Here is a 22,922-nt window from a genome sequence, read left to right on the forward strand (position 1 = left end):
ATCATTTTCCAAGGAAGGACATTAATACAATTTTTTGCATGAGTATATAATAAGTATGACTTACGAAACTTGATGTGTTAAATGCCTTCCAAGGCGAGAAAGGAAATTAATAAGAGAAAAGGGGTAAATATGCAATTTTTCCATATAAGGGGCATTTTGAACAGTTCACATGAGATTGTGCCACATCCCGAAAATCAGGTTAATAGAATCAAGTTAATAAATCTAGGGTTTGAGATGGATACTAGAATTGGGGTCATAAATAATTAATTAAAGTATTAAAATAATATAATTAGGTTTTATTTTATTAATTAATCTAAAATGAAACTTACTTACGAGGTTTTAATTTGAAAATAGTGTGTTTTAATTTGAAAATAGTGTGTTTTAATTGAGTTAGGATCTAATTGGAAAAGGGGAGAAATAAGGAGTGATGAAAGTCTTCTACTAGGAATTGCCATCGTCTTTTTCTTCCCTCTCTTAACCTAAATCATCAAAATTTCCCTAAACATATAAAATTAGAGAGTTTCTTCGAAATTAACTCATCCTTTTGGATTTATTAACCTTTCAATCACCAAAATAACCCCCAATTTCAAAGGAAAATCACGTTTTCTTACCCAATTTTGCCATTGTTCTTATTGTGTTCAAATCCTGAATTAGAGTTATAGATTGTCGCTTTCAACAAATTAAGGTAATATTTTGACTTTTTAAGATTAAACAAAGAGTGTTATTAATTCAAATTGAGTTTTAAACGATTTTATGAAGATTTATTTAGATTTAATAATTGTAAAGCAAGTTTGGATTAAAAAAATGGAAAATCTCAAAATCATGAGTAAACCCGTGTTTTCAAAGTAATTTTTGATTCATTCTGACCTAATTAGAAGGTATTCCACTTAAATTTAATAGGTCCTTACCGAATTTTTAAGAATCAAGCATTTTCCCCTTTTACATGTTCTTCAGAGCGTGAATTTTCGAAAATTTCAAAACCATGGATTTAGTTAAAATTAATGGGTTAGAATTGAAATTAAATAATATTTTAATGTTTAAAATTGAAATTGAGGATTAGAAATGAGATTAGAATGTCGAAACTTCAATTTCGGAAAAACTAGTTAGTTTTCGGTAGTAAGAAAGAAGAGGCTTGATTTGTGTTTTCCTTGTTGTTTGGTTGTGTTCAAGGCTATTTTTAATGGCTTTGGAATGTGTTTATTGTGTGTGCAAAGTGTCGAACCAATCGAGAGCCACTACGAGCAAGTCAAAAGGCAATGAAAAGCTTGTTTGAGCTTTCCGCTAGTAAGCGGAAGCATGATTGGTGAGTACCCAGTGTCATTTCTGGTATGTGCAATTTGTAGTGTTAATTGGGAGCTTAAGATTAGCCTAAACCAATATCCTAAGTTTCAAGAGTAAGTTTTTCCCATACTTGTTGCTTTTGTTGAAAAGTCATGCCTAAGTAAGTTGGGTTGTGTTGTGTGATGCTATTATAGAAGGTAATATGTGAAAATATGTGAATGTGATATGTGATATATGTTGGAATATGTATATATTTTAAATTTATTTAGGTAGATAAATCTTATTTAGGTAGATAAGTTTTATTCATATTCTAGGAATATTTTTATTTTATCTTTTAGTAGTTTATTAGAATAAGGGAACTATTTTCCCAATTAGGATTAGGACTCTTTTCTCTATTTAAGTTCAATTCTTTAATTAATAATATAGAACAGTTTTATTAAAAGCTCTCTTGAAAACTTTCATGGCATCTGAGCTAGGTTAAAATCTCTAGTAACATCATGGTTAAAGCAGCCTTCATTAGAGATAAGAAAAAACCTTGGTGCGATCACTGCAAAAAATATTGGCACACTCGAGAAACATGTTGGAAGCTCCATGAGAAACCGACAAATGAAAGGAAAAAGAGTGGCAATGGTCGTGGTTTACAATCAGGAGATAGCAGAGCTTTCCAAACAACTAATGGAAATTATGAGGGCCAAAGTTCTCTGGAAGGGTCTCCATTCACTAAGGAACAATTAGAGCATCTACACAAGTTTTTTCAATCACCACAATTTTGGATGAATTCTTCTATTCCTAACTCATCCAATAATCCTTCTTCCTCTTTTGCCCAATCAAGTACTATTTTTTTTGTTTTTTTCAATGTCAAGCCTTGTAAAACAAACACATGGATCGCTGATTCTGGAGCTAGTGATCACATGACTAGTAGTCATTTTCTTTTTTCAACTTACACACCTTGCATAGGAAACAAAAAGATCAAAGTAGCAGAAGGGTCCTTCTCGGCAATAGCCGGGAAAGATACTGTTAAAATTTCATCTTCCTTGGTTTTACATGATGTTTTACATGTGCCAAATCTAGCTTGTAATCTTATATCGGTCAGTAAATTATCCCAGTCCTCAAATTGTCATGTTATATTTGACTCCTCTATGTATAAGTTTCAGGACATGGTCTCGGGAAGGATGATTGGCAATGCTAAAGAATTTGGTGGAATTTACTTTCTTGAAGACGACCATCTAAGTCAACCAACAACTACTTTATGTTTAAATTCTGTTTCTGATAAGGTTATGATTTGGCATTATAGGCTTGGATATCCTAATTTTTACTATTTAAGATATTTGTTACCTAATCTATTTAAAAATAAAAGTCCTTCTTCATATCATTGTGAATTTTGTGAATTGGCTAAACATCATCAGTCATTCTTTCCACCTTAAAAATATAAAGCCTCCAAACCTTTTTCATTAATTCATAGTGATGTTTGGGGACCTTCAAGAGTCTCGACCTTTTCAGGAAAACGTTGGTTTGTCACTTTTATTGATGATCATACTCGACTTTGTTGGGTGTTTTTATTAAAAGATAAGTCTGAAGTTAAAAATGTGTTTCAGTCTTTTTATGCTATGGTGAAAACACAATTTGGTGTGAAAATAGAAGTATTTCAGACTAACAGCTACATATCTTATTAATAGAATGCCCAGTAAAACTCTAAACTATAGAACTCCTTTTCGTCTCTTTAAAGATAATTTTCCTAACTCTAAATTGATCACAGATTTATATCTCCAAGTTTTTGGGTATAGCGTTTTTGTTCATCTTCACAACCAAGGTAAACTAGATCCTAGAGCAAAAAAAAGTGTCTTTGTTGGTTATGCTTCTAATAAAAAGGGTTACAAATGTTATGATCCAATTGATAGGAAGATTATTGTTACCATAGATGTCACATTTGTTGAAACACAATCTTATTTTGATTCTAATCTTCAGGGAGGGAATTATACTAAGGAAGATTCTATAATTGATCAAGAAAGACTAGAAATATACAACATAGGGATTCTAATAATGGGGAAGGCGTATTTATAATTAACACAGAAATTAATGATGTTAATGTTAATGAAAAGTAGGATAAAGGTGTAGAGTTTAATCATGAGAATAAAAAACAAACAAAGGAGTTAATTGTTTACTCAAGAAGAAATCGAAATCAAGAAAGTGGAATCCACCAGATTCATCACCAAGAATCCGACCCGCAAGATCCTGTCAAAAGTCTAGGTAAAACTCATAATCCAGTCAATGAATTTTCTGATTTAGATATTCCAATTTGCCAAAAGAAAATGTGTTAGAAATATTGTCAAATATCCCATGTCTAACTTTGTATCCTATAAAGCCTTGTCTTCGACATTCTCAACCTTTGTTTCGTGTCTCAATGTTGTACAAATACCCAAAAATGTGAAAGATGCTTTATAGGTTCCTGAGTGTAAGGAGGCTATTTTAGAGGAGATGCGCGCTCTTGAAAAAACAGGTCTATGGGAAACAATGGAATTACCTGTAGGGAAAAAAACAGTGGGCTATAAATGAGTGTTCACAACCGAATTCAAACCAGATGGATCTTTAGATAGATACAAAGCCCGATTGGTGGCTAAAGGGTACACTCAAACATACGGGATAGATTATCTTGAAACATTTGCTCCAGTGGCCAAATTAAATTCTGTTAGAGTTCTTTTATCAATTGCTTTTAATCTTGATTGGTCTTTACAATAGTTAGATGTGAAGAATGCTTTCCTAAATGGAAAACTTGAAGAAAAAGTTTACATGGATCCTCCTCCAGGTTTTGAAGAAAAATTTGGAACTCGAGTCTGTAAACTCAAGAAATCTTTGTATGGTCTGAAGTAGTCTTCTCGAGCTTGGTTTGAACGATTCACTCAAGTTGTTAAAAAACAAGGTTACTCACAAGGGCAAGCTGATTACACAATGTTCTATCGACATTCATAAAAAGGTAGAATAGCAGTTTTATAGTTTATGTCGATGATATCATTCTTACAGGAGATGATGTGGATGAAATAAGGTGTCTCAAGGAGCATCTACCATTGGAGTTTGAGATCAAAGACTTGTGTCCTTTGAAATACTTTCTTGGAATGGAAGTTGCTCGATCAAAGAAGGTTCTTGTGGTGTCTCAGAAAAAATATGTGATTGATCTTTTAAAAGAGGCTGGGATGAGTGGTTGCCGCCAAGCTGACACATCAATTGATCCAAATGTAAAATTCAAAAATAAAGAAAGTCGATTAGTTGATAAAGGGAAGTACCAAAGATTAGTTGGTAAGTTAATTTACTTATCACATACAAGGTCAGACATACTTTTGCAGTGAGCATAGTGAGTCAATTTATGCACTCCCCAATGGAGGAACATAAAGAAGCAATGTTTCGAATTCTAAGATACTTGAAGAGTTCATCAGGAAAGGGCTTATTCTTCAAAAAATCTGAACAAAGAGGAATTGAAGCTTATACAGATGCAGAATGGGCAAGCTCAATAACAGATAGAAGATCTACATCAGGATACTGTACATTTGTTTGGGGAAACCTTGTGACTTGGCGAAGCAAAAAACAAAGTGTTGTAGCAAGAAGTAGTGCAAAGGCTGAGTTTAGATCAATGGCTCAAGGAATTTGTGAAATGATGTGGTTAAAAAGAATTATGGAAGAGCTAAGGAAACCAATAACTTCACCAATGAAGTTGTACTGTGATAACAAAGCTGCCATTAGTATTACTCACAACCCAGTCCAACATGACAGAACTAAACATGTTGAGATTGGTAGACACTTTATCAAGGAGAAGTTTGAAGAAGGCCAAGTGTGCATGCCGTTTGTTCCTTCAAAACAACAGATTGCTGACATACTCACCAAAGGACTTTCTAAAACAAGCTTTGATTTTCTTGTAAGTAAGTTGGGCATGATTGATATATATGCACCAACTTGAGGGAGGGTGTTGGAATATGTATATATTTTAAATTTATTTAGGTAGATAAATCTTATTTAGGTAGATAAGTTTTATTCATATTCTAGGAATATTTTTATTTTATCTTTTAGTAGTTTATTAGAATAAGGGAACTATTTTCCCAATTAGGATTAGGACTCTTTTCTCTATTTAAGTTCAATTCTTTAATTAATGATATAGAACTTTTATTAAAAGCTCTCTTGAAAACTTTCAATATATTGTTTTTAACATATACATATGAGATCTAATATATGATAGCTCAATGAGCATTATTTTGGCGCTAAAGTGCAATTAAAAGTGAGTTATATAAGCATGAATTGTGTATGAGATTGTGGTGTGAATTGATAATATAAATAGAGGTTATGTGCATTAATACAATAATTGAATATGTGTAATTGTGGATATTTTAGCATTGTAATCTCTTGAAACCGTTGGATATAGTTGGCATGCCATAGGATTGTGAATACTCACCTTTTTGTTTTGTAATTTGGCGTTGAGACTTTAGGACAGGTTGGAGAGATAAGGGAATGTCGAGCTAAGCTCCATTCATCGAGACATGTTGGTGTGCTTAAAAGTGTTTAGCTTAATGCAACACTTTTTAGATATGTTAGACTCTTTGAGTCATTGGTGTGTTGGAGATTAATTTATCCAATGTGTGGTGATAGAGTCCACTTTTATGTTTTATAATCTTAAGCTACCAAATTATCATTATTTGAATTATATATATGAGTTATGATGTGTCTAAATGCATGTGAGAGTATATGCTAAACTTGTGAGATAATGAAGCATGGATACATTGTTTTGACTTAATGAATATATGATTGTGAATGTGCCTCAGTATGCTCTTGCTTAACTTATATTATTTTGTATGCTTTACAGTAATTCCAAACATTAACTGAGCTTGAAAAAGCTTACATTCTTTGTAACCTCTCAAACCCAGCCTAAACGTTATGGCCGAATTGTGAAAGTCACATGGGACACCTAAACTACAATTTTATCGTATCAATGGTTGAAAATCTTAAATGTTCTCTCTTTTGAGTAAAACCGCAGTTACCTTGGTTATTTTGAGAAAAAATGTCTACTATTAAGATCTAATCTTTATTAAGTCAGGTTTGAAGCACCAGCGTGATTTTTGGAAATCTCTTTGCCATCGTTGCTTTTGAAAAATAACTTTGATTATCTTTGTTGCAACAGAAAAATCAAATAAAAATCCCAACTATTAGTTAAGCCAGTAACATGCTTAATCCAATTTCAGTATATAATAAATCATTCTCATGTGTGAAGTTATGCATGCATGAAAAATCCCCAAAACAGAAACAATCCAAAACCACAGTTTGAATTGCTTTACAGTCCAAAAATCCAAATAAATTTTGGGAAACTTTAAATAATAATTCAATAAAAATAAATATGAAATCTGTTATATGTCCACATACCAAATCCGATCCTAATTTCGTTCATTACCTGAGAAGTTGAAGTAATGGGGTGAGCTTAACAAGCTCAGTGTGAGTCTAAATAATCAAACATATTTTATACATTCAAGCATTTTCTCATGGAACCAAATAACACAATCAAACATCAATAGTAACATTTTTATGTAACATGATCATGACATAATGCACATGTGAGTTCCTACCCGTACCATCCGCTACACACCATGTGTTCCCCAGAACTCGTCTGCCAAAATCTAACGAATGCAAGCAAAGCTCGATGTGGTAAAAACCTCAGAGTAAAATTAATGTAGAAAATCTACCGAATAACAAATAGTGCAATAAAATCGCCATTCCCCTCGGTACTCTAGGTGCAATGCACTGACTACGAATAAATGCAGACTTAATATGCAACCGGTACTCCATGGAACTCCTCTGTCCACCACAATAATTACCCACCCCAATGCACATGCAATATGTCACACAATCTGATACATAAGCATAATTCAATACTTTCACATTTAATTGACATGTTCAACATGCCTTCAATTACCAAATAATTTCGTTGAATGAAATCAATAATCCAACTTTCAATTTACCATTAAGATGATATAATTGAACAAATCACAATTTCATATACTTTTACGAACTTTTTATTGTGCATGTATAGTAGTCTTTCCAATATTTCATAGAAATTCTTTCATACAAATATATCATGCATAAACTCCAATTTTTCAAACAAATCATGCTATACATAGCACCAATCATATATCAAACATATCAATCATTCATAATAATATCAGTTATGTAATCATACAGTCAAACTAGCAACTTTGTTAACATGTCAAGTTGTTAGGGCTCGAAACATACCTAATTTGGCCACTCACAAATTTAATTACTTAGCTATTAAGCTAGGCCCGATCAACAAGCTAAATCATCAATTAAATCATAACAATTATTATTATTGATCAAGGTTTTGAGTTTAGGACCCACACTTTAAATTTACGCTTTTTTGTAGCATACTAGCGAAACTTACGAGTTCTCTAATAAACTTTAAAACGAACCTAAATTAAAAATCAGTATAAAACTCAATCAATAAATCTCTTAAACACCCCCTAAACACCCACTTATGGGTTCAATCTAATCGTCACAATTATAACTATTTTTCGAATCCAAACTAGTTAGATTTTTTACATTGATCTTAGGCGAATTGTACGCGCGAACATCTTTCGGCTTTACTACTGATTTGGGGCATTTAATTTGGCACCTAACACATTTAATTACTAAAAAATCAGTAGATAATATATGATTAAAAATTTCTTATTTGATCAATCAACAACATTTCCCAATAACTAAACCAAAACTATTCACTAGTTTACAATTAACCACGCTTACGCTTCCTGAATTGTCAGATTTGAATTATCGATTGATCAAGATTGATTTTCCCTAATTAACACATGTTTAAAGGCTGATTAGGAAGGGGTTAAATAAATCAATATAATTTTGGAAAAATATGGGAAATAAATAAATAAAAATAGACCCATTTTCTTGCTCATAGGCGTGCGCCCCACCATTCACGGTGACTAAATTGAGGCTGGTTTAAAACCAATTTTGAGATCAATTAAAAAGATATAAAAATACCCATTAAATATTTAAAAATCCCAAAAAATTCAGATCTATAAATTTCTGTTTTTATTTGAAAATATTTGTCAAAAAATTGAGAGAAAAGGAGATCTTACACAAGCTAGATGATAGGGGCAGCAATGACAGGATTTATTCTTGAAGGTTCAAGATTTCAGATTTGGGGCTGAATATATTAAGGAACAATGGCAGAAAGGTGGTGTAGGATTTGATGATATTTATACCTAGGTTGATAAGGGTATGGACAATACACTCATTAAAAAACAAGGTATTTTGCAAAATTTAATTATTTTGCGAGGGAAAGGATTCAAACTTGAGACCTCAATTTTAATTTCTATGCTTTCACATTTAAAAACTAACCAATAAGCTAACTTATTATTTTTGATATAATTCTATATTCTTATTAAGCTAAAATTTGGGATGTTACAGCTCTACCCCCTTAAAGAAATTTCGTCCTTGAAATTACCTGATTAGAAAAGACAAGGATACTGAAATTGAACTGAGTCCTCAAGCTCCCAAGTACACTCTTCAATGCCATGATTCCTCCGAAGTACTTTAACTAACAGAATTTTCTTTCACCTTAGCATTTTGATTTCACAATCTAATATCTAAACTAGTTCCTTCTAAAATGTCAAATCCAATCTAACCTCAATCTCCTCAACTGGGACAACATGCAAGGGATCAAATCAATAGCATCTCAACATCGAGAAATGGAACACATTGCGAATACGATCCAATTAAGGAGGAAATTCTAGTTAGTAAGCCATAGGACCAACTCTTTTAAGCACTTGATAATGACCAATGAACCTAGGGCTTAACTTGACCTTTCAACCGAACCTTAGAACTTTCTTCCATGGGGAGACTTTAAGGAAACCAAATCCCCCATATTGAATTCGATGTCCTTGCACTTTAAATCAACATACGACTTCTATCTATCAGAAACTGCCTTCAATCTATCTCAAATCAACCGAATTTTATCCTCGGTCTCTATGACTAATTTTGGACTAATAAACTTTCTTTCACCTACGTCAATCCAACATAAAGGCGAGTGACACTTACGTCATAAAGAGCTTTGTAAGGTGCCATTTGGATACTTGACTGATAACTGTTATTGTAGGCAAACTCTTCCATCAATAGAGGTTCTTCCCAACTACCTTGAAAGTCGATTACATAACTCCTCTACATATCTTCCAATATTTGAATGACCTTTTCTAACTGACCATTGGATTGTGGATGGAAAGTCGTACTAAAATCCAACCGAGTACCTAAAGCCTCGTGCAATTTCTTTCAAAACTGAGACATAAATCTAGGATCCCGATAGGAAATAATCGACACTAGCACTACAACACCCCTAACCTGTGTCCCTCGCCAGAATAGGATTACGGAGTATTACCAAAAAACCGTAACATAAAAACATACATGTCCATACATTTCATTAAACATAGCATAATCAATTCATATTCATGCATGTTGTCCCTTATTTGAGCCTTCGAGGCCTTAAAATTACTTTAGAAATGATTCAGGAATAAATCGAAAACATTTGAAACGTTGAGGAAAAAGTTAGAAAAATTCAAACTGTAGGGGTCACACGGCCGTGTGACTCACACAGCTGAGACACACGCCCGTGTCTCAGGCCGTGTAACATTCGAAATAAGGACACACGGCCGTGTCCCAGCTCGTGTCTGTGCCCGTGTAAATCTCTAACTTGGGTCACACGGCCAAGCCACATGCCCGTGTGCCAGGCCGTGTAACTTTCAAAATAGCCTTACACGTCTGTGTGCCAGGCTGTGTAACTACTTGACTTATAACCTTTGAAATCTACGGGGACAAACTGCCGTGTGGAAAAGAAATTGGCCAAAAACAAGCCATTTCCATCACCTATTTCAACCATGCACCTAAACACAAATTGCATATATGATCAAGGCATAAAAACCTACCCAAAACATACATAATAAGACTAATTCAATAAGCCATCATCAACCAATATGCCACTAAGGCACCTCAATCACAAAGCATCAAACATATCTAAACATATGTCTAATTGGTCATATTTCATACAAACACATTTAACTAAATTTCATATCCAAGCATACCATAAATAATCACATTGCAAACATGCCAAACTTACTACTTTGGTTATAAAACCATGCAACGACTTGAACATATTAACACCAACCATCAAGGCATTAAATATCATAATTGCATCTACCATAATGACACTTATACATGCCAAAACAACAACTAGATCATTTATACACAAGTCCACCTATACATGCCATTATAACCTTGACCAAAACTTCAAAATCTACCGATATAATTGTTAGATAGTGTGATAGATCTCTGATGAGCTTCCAAACTGATCTAGCTTCCGATAATCTGTAAAGTAAGTGAAAGATAACTACGTAAGTAATGAATGCTTAGTAAGCTTTTATAAACTTTAAACATAACATTCCATTTCAAATATGAACTTTATATGACAAATCTAAAGTTATACCAATGCCGCAAGATTTATCAAACTATATAACCAATAACTAACAAATGAGTAGGTCCATTAACATCATATATACTTTTTTATTCATAACATAAGAAGATCTTATAAGTTGTATTACATAATCATCAATCTTTTCTTAAAATGATGAACCATTTCATTTACTTACTTTCCATTCCATTTACTTGGCATATGTTTAATTACATTATCGATTCGCGAATTAGTGTGTTTATTCATGAAATAGGTAAATTCACCAATAGCATAAGTAAATTTCTCACTTATAGGTAAGTCCTTTAACTCATCAATCCTTTTACATTATCACATTACATCTCAATTGTGAACTTACCATTTCATTACCATTTCTCACCCATTTCATTTGCAAAACACAAGACATAAGCATAAACATCAACCATAACCACAAGCTTGAAACAAGCCTAATCATTATCATCAATACACAAGTTAGTACATTTATACATAACTCTTTTGGGATCAACTACATGATAAACCATTTCATAAGAAATTACATCTTTTGATTTATACTACCTTTTCATGAACATAAACATATTTCCATTTGAACACTTACCATTTTAATGTATATCATTAAGATTAAGCATGATATAATCAAATCATAAACTTGGCAGAAGCCTAAGCATTATCCATAAAACTTGTTAGTGCATCAACTCATAAATTACTTGAAATAACATAAGTTAAGTCATATACATGAACAACATCATTTGAAATCATCAATTTCATGAACATAAACATACTTTCATTGAACATTACATTTTTATTCCTTTTCATAGATTCATGACATAAGTCATTTGAAAACTTACCGATCCCTTCCTTATCATACCCGTTGAATCAAATGAATAACATTGAATATTAGGCAAATACTCATGTAACCATTTAATTCTTTAAACACACTACAAGATCACGATTTAATGTATTTATAAACATAACAAGAATATATAATTATACCAAGGCATTAACATTCATTATCAGACTATACTAGTCAAACATTCAACTTGTATTCATACTTACGATACATACCTCACTTGAAACGTGTTACCTGAATAGCAAATGATCGAAGTGTGCCATGGTGTCTTTCAACCATGGTCTTATTTATTCTTGTCTTGATGTCATAGTGTCTATCAACCATGGTCTTATTTATTCTCGTCTTGATGCCATAGTGTCTTTCAACCATGGTCTTATTCATTTTTCATCGTGTTGCCATAGTGTCTTTCAACTATGGTCTTATTCATTTTTCCATCGTGTTGCCGTAGCGTCTTTCAAATATGGTCTTATTTCTTTGATTCATGATGCCATAACGTTTTTCAACTATGGTCTTACTCGATAGAATCATGATGCCATAATTTCTTTTAGTCATGGTTTTACTCACTTCTGGTATGGTGCCGTAGCGTCTTTCAACTATGGTCTTATTTATTTTCCGGTATAGTGCTATAATGTCTTTCAACTATGGTCTTAATAATTTCCTTCAAGCCAATAACTCAATTCGTATATAAACAATTAGATATTAAACAATCAAAACCACAACTAATTGATTTAATCAAGTTACAAACTTACCTGACTAAATTGCAGAAAAGGTCTAAGAACAAGGGCTATTTGGTAAATTTCCCTTCTCCTCGATTTTCCACTCGTTCTTGATCTAAATAAATCATTTCATTCAATTCATTAATTTAGATAGTAAAACTAATTCATTTTATGCAATTTACTCATTTTTGACATTTTTACGAAACTGCCCCTAACATTTTACTTTTATTCAATTTAGTCCCTGAGCCTAAAACATGCAAATTAACCATTTTATTGAAAACCCATGACAACTAAATGTTCATAACTTCAATTACAGTCCGTATTTGTAAAAAAATCACATTAAATCCTTGTATTTTTACTATTTCAACAATTTAATTCCTAATTGTTAAATTCATCAAAATCACTTAACAAAATACTTATAAATAATAACTAATACCTCAAATTCATCATTTAATATCTAAAATCACATAGATCATTAATGAAACCATTAAAAATCTTTAATAGTTTCAAAAACGAAGGTAAGGGCTAGCTGGATCTAGTTGTAACGATCTCAAAAACATAAAAATTATTAGAAACGGGTGAAAAGTGGCTTACCATGCATAAATTGAAGCATGACCGAACTTAAATTCTCCTTTGTCTATGGCTTTCAGTTGAAACAAAGAAAATTAAAGGTTGAAGATGTCCACTTTTGTTTTATTTAATTTTAGCATTTTTACTTTATTTTATTAATAAAAATAACATATAAAACATAAAAATTAAAAGAAATTAAAGCATCAAACCATCCCATTATTTTAAGGATGGTTAATTTATCCATTAAGGCCATCCAATTATAATTCTTTAATCAATTAACACCTTTAAACTAATAGCGATTGACTCTTTTAATTTTTACGATTAAGTCCTTTTTACTTAATTAACTATCCAAACATTAAAATTTCTTAATGAAACTTTAATACAACCTTAATAACATTCTGTAAATATTTATAAAAATAACTATGGATCGGTTTATGGAAATGAGGTCCCGAGACCTTATTTTCTAAAACCACTTGACTTTAGGGTCTCACCACTTGAACCTAATTGTTCATTCGAATAGCATAAATTGTAAATTCAAAATTTATTTTGATACCATATTTGACTTGTAAATATTAAATAATAAAATTTATGAACTTATTCATTAGATTTGTGGCCCCAAAACCATTGTTTTTGACACCAATAAAAAACGAGCTGTTACAGGCACACCATGCAATCTAGGTCCTTATCAGTGCGAACAGGAATGAAATGGGTGAACTTCGTCAATCTATCCACTCGACCGAAACCAAATCTTTCTTAGTAGGTGTTAAAGGCAATCCATTAACAAAGTCCATTGTCACTCTCTTCACTTCCACTGTGGAATTCGAATTGGTTGGAGCAATCCTGATGGAAACTAATGCTCAGCCTTAACTTGTAGGCAAGTCAAGCACTTTGATACGAATGCTTTTACTACACGTTTAAGACTTGGCCACCAATACATTTCTTTCAAGTCACGATACATTTTAGTACTTCTAGGATGCATAGCATAAGGGCTGCTATGTGCTTCCCGAAGTATAAAATGTCTCAAATTCTGATTGTTGGACACGTAGTACCTTCCTCTGAAACACAAAATTCCATTAGAACTAATCCCAAAGTCCTCAGTCGAACCATCTCTAACCTATTTAAATTGAGGTGTTAGAGTTTCATCCAACCTCTGCTTATCTTTGATTTGTTGAACCCAAACAGGCTTTACTTCTAGTTCAACTAAGATACCCCCATAATCATACAGACTCAAGTAAGCAAACATAGCCCTCAAGTCAGACACTGCCTTTCTACTTAGGGCATTGACCACTATATTAGCCTTTTCAAGGTGGTACTCGATCGTACATTCATAGTCTTTCAACAACTCAATCCATCTATGTTGCCTCAAGTTAAGTTCCTTTTGGGTAATAAGATATTTGAGACTTTTGTGATCAGTGTAGATAATACACTTCTAACCATACAAATAATGTCTCCATATTTTAAGAGCAAAGATAACAGTTGCCAACTCCAAATCATGAGTGGGGTAATTACATTCATGTGACCTAAGCTATCTTGAGGCATAAGCTACAATCTTACCATCTTGCATTAGGACACATCTAAGCCCAACATGAGAACCATCACTATACACCACATACTCCATTCTAGATTCTGATTGAATTAGGACGAGCGCTTTTATCAACATGGATTTTAACTTTTCAAAACTAGTTTTTTGCTTTACTCCCTATTTAAACAGAGTGTTCTTCCTCAACAGCTTAGTCAATTAGGCCGCTATTAAAAAAACCCCTTAACAAACCTTCGATAATAACCAAAAAGACCCAAGAAACTCCAAATCTCTAAGACATTCTTCGGTTGCTTCCAATTTAAGATGGCTTCAACCTTTTTGAGATATATGCAAATACCTTTAGATGATACCACGAAACCCAAAAATATAACTTCCTTCAACCAGAATTTACATTTACTAAGTTTAGCAAAAAGTCACTTTTAATGAAGTATTTGTAGGACTAGCTTCAAATGTCCATCATGTTCAGTTTCTGTCTTGGAATATACTAGGATTTCATCAATTAATACAACGACGAACTAATCAAGGAAAGGTTGGAAGACACGATTCATACGATCCATGAAGGCCATTGGCACATTAGTTAACCCAAAAGGCATGATAAAAAACTCGTAATGTCCATAACGAGTCCTAAAAGCAGCCTTGAGAACATCAAATTCTTTTACTTTGAGTTGATATTACCCAGATCTCAAGTCAATTTTAGAAAAGAAAATTGCACCTCTGAACTAATCAAATAGGTCATCAATCCTTGGTAGAGGATACTTATTCTTGGTAGTTAACTTGTTCAGTTGTCGATAGTCAATACATAATCGTAATATACCATATTTCTTCTTCACAAATAAAATCGGTGTGCCCCATGAAGAAACACTAGGTCTAATAAAGCCCCTATCCAACAGTTTCTGTAATTCCACCTTCAACTCCTTAAGCTCTTTCGATGCCATGCGGTAGTGAGTGATGGACACTGGTGTCGTTCCTGGTAACAATTCAATATTGAATTCCACTTCTCGAACTAAAGGTAACCATGGTAGTTCCTTGTGAAACAAATTGGGAAATTCCCTTAGTGTACAAGTGCTAAAAGATCAACAACGCTCGTATCTTGGGCATAAGCTAGAAATGTTTTGCACCCCTTTCAAACCATCTTTTCTGCTACCACGGAAAAGATCAATTGGACAAATAATTGCGATGTTGCCCAACCATAATGATTTCTTTTCCAGTCTCCATCACTAAAGTTACCTTCTTCAGTGCACAATCCAAATAGACTTGATGCTCAACCAAACAATACATCCCCAGAATTAGATCGAATTCATTACAAAAAATTTCCATCAAATCAGCGGGAAATACCTCTCCTTGAACCTCTAAAGGACATCTTTTATAAATTTTATTCAGAAGTATAGAAGATCCTAAAAGACTGACTACAATAACAGGGTTCTACACTTTCGTCTGGGAAAATATTCAATAATATCATTTTAATACAAGACAGATAGCTATTATTATTAAAAATGAATTTAACCCATAACAAACATTTTCCTAATTGTTCCTGATCTGTTGATATATCCCTGTATTATATATTCCAGAATTTGAGTTTCTCGTTCCGACTGTCAATCTGTTTGTGCCATAGCCTTATGAAATTTATTTTGAAATCTAAAGATAACCTCAGATACATGCGACTCAACTAGCTTTTTTAGTGGTTAATTCATTTCGACTAGAACAATTTGAGTCGACCTCATCAATCTGATAGTAACAATTAAGATCAAGTCTTTCTTCTCATCGTAAAAAATAATCCAGACATAGAATCTATCATAACTTGCTCTGAATCCCATTAAAAAAAAGCATAATAGACCGTAATAGTCCATACAAAACCTGAACCCAACTTTGACTTGTTGACATATTGGATATCTCAGTACAAGTTCTGAAATTTTCACGTTTTATTCCCAGTCATTAGTTACTTTAACTCAAGAAATTATACATTTTGTCACTGCCTAGTTTAAAACAAATAAACGCTGTTAGGAACCTTATATAAGATGTTATATATAGTTTTTCAGAATTACATTCACTTTTGGAAATATAGACTATCATCACAATCAATTCTGAAATTGATAATCTGATCATTTTGAACCTGTTCCCGTTTAGCTAACAAATTTGAATATTTTCTTTACAATTCACAAATTCATTGAAGAAATAACGGTTTAACTCTCAGCTCTGTAATATTCAAACCATCAATACTCAAGATCATCTAAGTGAAACATTACCGTAGATAATAAATTCTTTCCTGGACTTAGGCTAAACCAGTACCAAAGCTTCTATCTATAAAATTTTCAATTGGTAAAAACTTTACTGGCACTTAACTGACCAAATAAATGCAACATGTCCCTGTAATAGCTTTATCATAGACAATGAAATTATCGAGAAATTCTTAATAAGTCATCTATAATATAGATTTTAAAATGCTGAACATGCTCTGCAGTAGTTTTGTAATAGATCAGTATATCACCCGTAACACCCCAAGCCCGGCCTAGACGTTATGGACGAATCTAGCGTGTCACATTGAAGTGTTTTCGAAAACCATGTTTTTATTAGAAACCCTTCTTATTTAAAACGTAGTATATTGAAAACTTATTAATTTTATTCCCAAAATTCCTTTTTGGGTTGCGGAAGCTAATTTTAAAAGTAACCAATTTACGAAAACGTGATGTTTAAAAGTTAAGTTGTGAAACTTAACCATACGCCCGTGTGATTAGGCCGTGCTTGAGACTAACTTAAATTTGTAGGACTAACTTTCTCGGAGAAACGTCCGATTGAGAAAGTTACTAAGCCGTATGAAAAGAACTTTCCGACGCACAATTTAGAGTTGGCAACTATTGTGTTTGCATTGAAAATATGGCGCCACTATTTGTTCGGTGAAAAGTGTCATGTTTATTCTGATCATAAAAGTTTGAAGTACTTGATGACTCAGAAGGATCTGAATTTGAGATAGCGTCGATGGTTAGAGTTGTTAAAAGATTACGAGCTAGGTGATTGATTATCATCCGGGAAAAGCTAATGTTGTTGCTGATGCTCTAAGTCAAAAATCCCTGTTTGCTTTACGTGCAATGAATGCACATATGGTTATGTCGGATGATGGTGCGATAATAGCCGAGTTAAAAGCAAGACCGTTATTTATTCAACAGATTTGCGAAGCTCAGAAGGTTGATAATGATTTGATAGTAAAGCGGGCTCAATGTGATTCGAACGTTGATTCAGAATTTCAAGTGCATGTCGAGGGATGTTTGCGATTCAAAAACCAAATACGCATTCCGAGAAATACAGGGTTGATTCAGATGATTTTGAACGAAGCTCATAACAGTCGACTATCTGTTCACCCGGGTAGGACGAAGATGTATAATGATCTAAAACAACACTATTGGTGGCAAGGTATGAAACAGGACATATCTAACTTTGTATCAATATGTTTAGTTTGTCAGCAAGTAAAAGCCGAGCATTAGGTACCTTCTAGATTGCTTCAGCCGATCATGATACCTGAATGAATATGGGACAAAATCATGATGGATTTTATATCTGGTTTACCGTTAACACCAAGCAAGAAAGATGCAATCTGGGTTATTGTAGATAGACTGACTAAATCTGCTCACTTTGTTTTGATTCGTACAGATTACTTGCTTGATAAGCTGGCTGAATTGTATGTTTCTCAGATCGTGAGGTTACATGGTGTGCCTATATCTATTGTTTCAGATAGAGATCCCAGATTTACATAGCGATTTTGGAAGAAACTGCAAGATGCACTAGGTACGAAATTACATTTCAGCACTGCTTTCCATCCGCAAACAGATGGTTGGTCTGAGCGAATCATTCAGATACTCAAAGATATGTTGAGATGTTGCATTCTTGAGTTCGAAGGTACGTGGGAACAATATCTACCTCTAATTGAATTTGCGTATAATAACAGCTTCTAATCGAGTATCAAAATAGCACCTTAGAGGCTTTCTATGGGCGTAAATGTCGTATACCCTTATATTGGACTGAGCTCAGTGAAAACAGGATACACGGGGTTGATTTGGTCAGAGAAACTAAACAGAAAGTGTGTAACAACCCGATTTAGGGCCTAGTCAGAACAGTGGTCTCGGGACCACAAATCTGAAGATAGAAAAAAAGTATTTTTATTATTTTTATAAGGTTATGGTACGATTATATTAGTGCATGAAAAATTTGGTGAGTTAATTTTAATGTTTTTAAGCCCGATTGCGAAAAAGGAATAAATCACATAAAAGGCAAAAGTTACATTTTAGTACCCAATGGTGCCAAGTAGCTAGAGAATTGAAATTAGGAGTATTTAAAGGGAAATTAGATCCTTGTGCATTGGCTTGGCTGGCCATGGGGAGACAAATTGGAGAGAAGGTCAAAATTAGGTGAGGGTGAGGTAATCAATTTTGACTAGTTTTATATTAAAGAAAACAAAAGCCATTTGTTCTTTATTTTCTTCTCTTTCACCGATTTTTACCAGCCATAAGGGGTTTTTGAAAGCTTCAATAATTTCAGCAACATTAAGCCTCTCAAGTAAGTGATTTCGAATGTTTCTATTAATGATTTTTACATTTTTTGGACTCCTTAAAGCATAGGCTTTCTAATGAGAGGTCTATTTTGCAACATGGTGGAAAGTTTAGGGTTTTTCCATGAAAATATTTGTAATGTTTGCTGAGTTTTTATGGAGGAATATGAGTCTTATTTGTGTTATAAACAACTTCTGTGAAAGGTGATAGCATGAAAACACCTAAAAGGACTATTATGCATAAGTTGCAAAATAGGTGGTTAGTGTGTGAAATAGTGAGAATTTGGGATTGCTCTAGTAGTAAAAAGAGTTTAGATAATCTTGAAATACGAATAAATTCGATAAAAATTGATTTTCGGACATAGGGGTAAAATGGTCATTTTGCCAAGGCCTAAGGGCAAAATGGTCATTTTACCAAAGTTGTGAATTTATGAATGCTTAATTGTGTTTAGTGACTAAATGGATGTATGTTGTTAATATAGATCAAGATTTGCCAAAACTGAGCCTAGACCGAGGCAAAGCCAAGCAATCCAATTAAGCTGTCTAGTCAAGCACTTTTTGTAATCCGAGGTAAGTTGTATGTAAATAATACAACTAAATTGTTAATACTTGTATTCATATTGTCATTGAATTGATATTGTACGAATTGTTAAGTTATAATTGAGAATGCCTTATAATATTTGAGATAGTAGAAATATCCCGTTGAAACCTTAGGATATGAACTGGATATTCGTGCCAAGACATTGGGTGATTTGTGCGCCAGTGTAAGACATGTCTGGGACATGTTTCGGCCACATTATGAGAGCCAGTGTAAGACTATGTCTGGGACATGGCATTGGCATCTAGACGAGGGCTAGTGTAAGACATGTTTGGGACATGGTTCAGCCATATTATGAGTGCCAGAGTAAGACATGTCCGGGACATGCGTTGGCCTCGATAGAGGTAGCTAGTGTAAATTGTGTCTGGGACACGCATCGGATAGGAGTTGTGCTAGTGTAAGACATGTCTGGGACATGCATCAGCATGCATATATGAGAGCCAGTGTAAGACCATGTCTAGGACATGGCATCGGCAATTTATCCAATGTTGAAGGTTCATAGAATATCCAGTAGTATTCCAAACGGTTCAATGGTGAAAGGTGTAACACCCCGAACTCATGGCCGTTACCGGAAATCGAACACGAGGTGTTACCGGCTTACTTCATTTATTTCCCCCTATATTTTTTTTGTTCCAGGCAAGCTGGCTACTGTATCGTGGTCGCTTTAAAAATCATATTTTGAGTTATGAAACTCGAAATCCAATTCTGTAAATTTTCCCCAAAACTAGACTCATATATCTTTATGGGGGAATTTTTTTAGAATTTTTGGTTTGGCAAATTAGTACAGTTTATTTGTTAAAGTCTCCCCTGTTTCAAGGTTTGACTACGCTGACCTCTGTACCTTACGATTTAAATATCTCCCTGTACAGGGCTTCAATGCCTATGCCGTTTGTCTCTAATGAAACTAGACTCGATAATGAATTTTTAAATATAAGGCACGACCTCTAATTATCTCGATAAAATTTACGGTGAATTTTCTAAGTCAAAACAGGGGATCCAGAAATCGCTCTGGCCCTGTTTCACAAGAATTTAATTAACTCCTAACATACAGCTCATATGGTTGTTTCATTTCTTCCATATGAAAATAGACTCATCAAGATTCGATTTTATAATTTATTCATTATTTAATTCTATTTATACTATTTTTAGTGATTTTTCAATCTCACATCACTGCTGCTGTCAGCATCTGTTACTAAAACAAACTATGCCTATTTCATGATTTTTCCTTGATCTAACTAATAATTCATCATACATGTCACAATTTATGACCATGACTAGCCATGCCAAAGGCTAATCATCACCGAGCGTCTCCCTACTACACTATTACCAAATCATGAATTTAACACCGAAAATAATCAGCCATGACATATGGCATAATAACCGAGTAGGCCTCAACCAATACTCAACCAAAACCGAATTACCAAGACTTGTGTCCAAACATCATAGAACCAAATCCAACCGAACATTTATGCCATTTTCGCATGGCTAAAAGTTTACATACCAAATTTCAACAAAACATAATAGCCTATACATGCCGAAATGTTCTCCTAGACCAACTTAGAAGAAAATACCAAAAGTTGCTAGCTGGCGTGATGACTTCGATGACGGTCCCGAGTACGTAAAAAGTCGAGTCCAAGAAACCTAAAATAGGTGACAAGCAAACACCGAATGAGTATATAACTGAGTAAGTCATAAGCAATGCACTACCATCCATTAATAACATTATCACAAGAGGAAACAAAATGGAACGAGGCTAATTACTCCATCCAAACTGAACTATACCATAGTTCCTTAGACCTTTCGGTTCAATCTCATACCAAGTCATACATTCACATTCCATATACTAATCAATAGGATATTTGAGGCATTTTCATACATCATTTTATTTTCGTTACAATCATACAACTAAATAACCTTTCACCTATTCCACGATGAACCTTATGCACGTGACTTCAATTATAATTGTCACATAGGTTCAAAACTTACCAAGCTCAACTCCAAATATAAACATAGCGCCTATTAGCCATGAACTCAAGGTACTTACCCCTTTCCGCTGTCTGAAATCGACTCGGTAAGGTCGCACCCTTAATATAAATAATTGATAGAAAATATATATATATAGTGGGTTCGCACACATAGTGCTTAATAATCAACCACGCACACTTAGTGCCATGTACTTTAAACTCGCACACTTAGTGCCATGCATTTCAAGCCCGCACTCTTAGTGCCAATCTCACAACCGTGAACACTTATTGCCCGCACACTTAGTGCCGAAAACCAACCACTCTATACGCTTCACTGCCTTTTTACATTCGACAATTTCATCTCTACATACATATACATTTGTATACATTTCATCTCATTAAACACAATTGCATAGGTATTACGATCATTTAAATCAATACCAACTATATGCTTAATGACTTACCTTGTGTTGGGTAAAATAATTCCAAGTCGGCTACTCGATGACCTTCGATTTCCCCTTGTTGGATGCCTCTCCTTTAGGATCTTGAGCTTAAACAAATAAATTAACTCATTCAACCGCTTTGCTACATATATTGGTATTCACATTTTAATGATTTTATGACATATGGAACGGCATGGTAAAATTTTTATCTTGCTACCTCATGTTCTTAGCTATTCGGCTAATAACCTTATGCAATTACCATACTTTCAATAATCTAATCACACATGCATATGCATACTTGGACATTCGGCAATCACCTTGCTAATTTTAAACTCAACATCACATAAGCTCCCAAGTGATGGCCGAATATGTATATCTATACTATCACCTATAATTCATCAAATCACAAAATTTCATCTCATGAACACTTGACCCATTTTTACCCCATATGGCCGAATGTGCAAGATTAAATTCAACACCACCTATGTACTTAATTAGGTGGCCAAATATACCAAGTTAGACTTGACATTATACGTCACAAGAACTCTAATTTAATTTGTCAATTGCTTGGCCAAGAACTCACAAGTGCCTTATCTACAACCTATTCGGCCTTACTACTTAAACTTAGCCTTTCATACACTTATCTCTATTGTTTTAGAAGGCCGAATCCTTATGTGTTCCAACATCTAGCTTACTCAATTCAACACATCAAAACGACATTTAGGCCGATTTTTCTAGCACACAAGCCTTTGACCGAATGTCCTTGACCTCTAGTCACCTAAATTTTTATTCTTTAAAACTCATCCAAGACCACATTCGGCACCTCCAACCAATAATTTAGATATTCTCAAGTTCATTCACACGTACAATTATATATCACATTAAGCATTAATCATTTTGCAACATGAATTCTATAGC

Source organism: Gossypium hirsutum, chromosome A04 (assembly GCF_007990345.1).
Source record: "Gossypium hirsutum isolate 1008001.06 chromosome A04, Gossypium_hirsutum_v2.1, whole genome shotgun sequence".
NCBI lineage: Eukaryota > Viridiplantae > Streptophyta > Magnoliopsida > Malvales > Malvaceae > Gossypium > Gossypium hirsutum.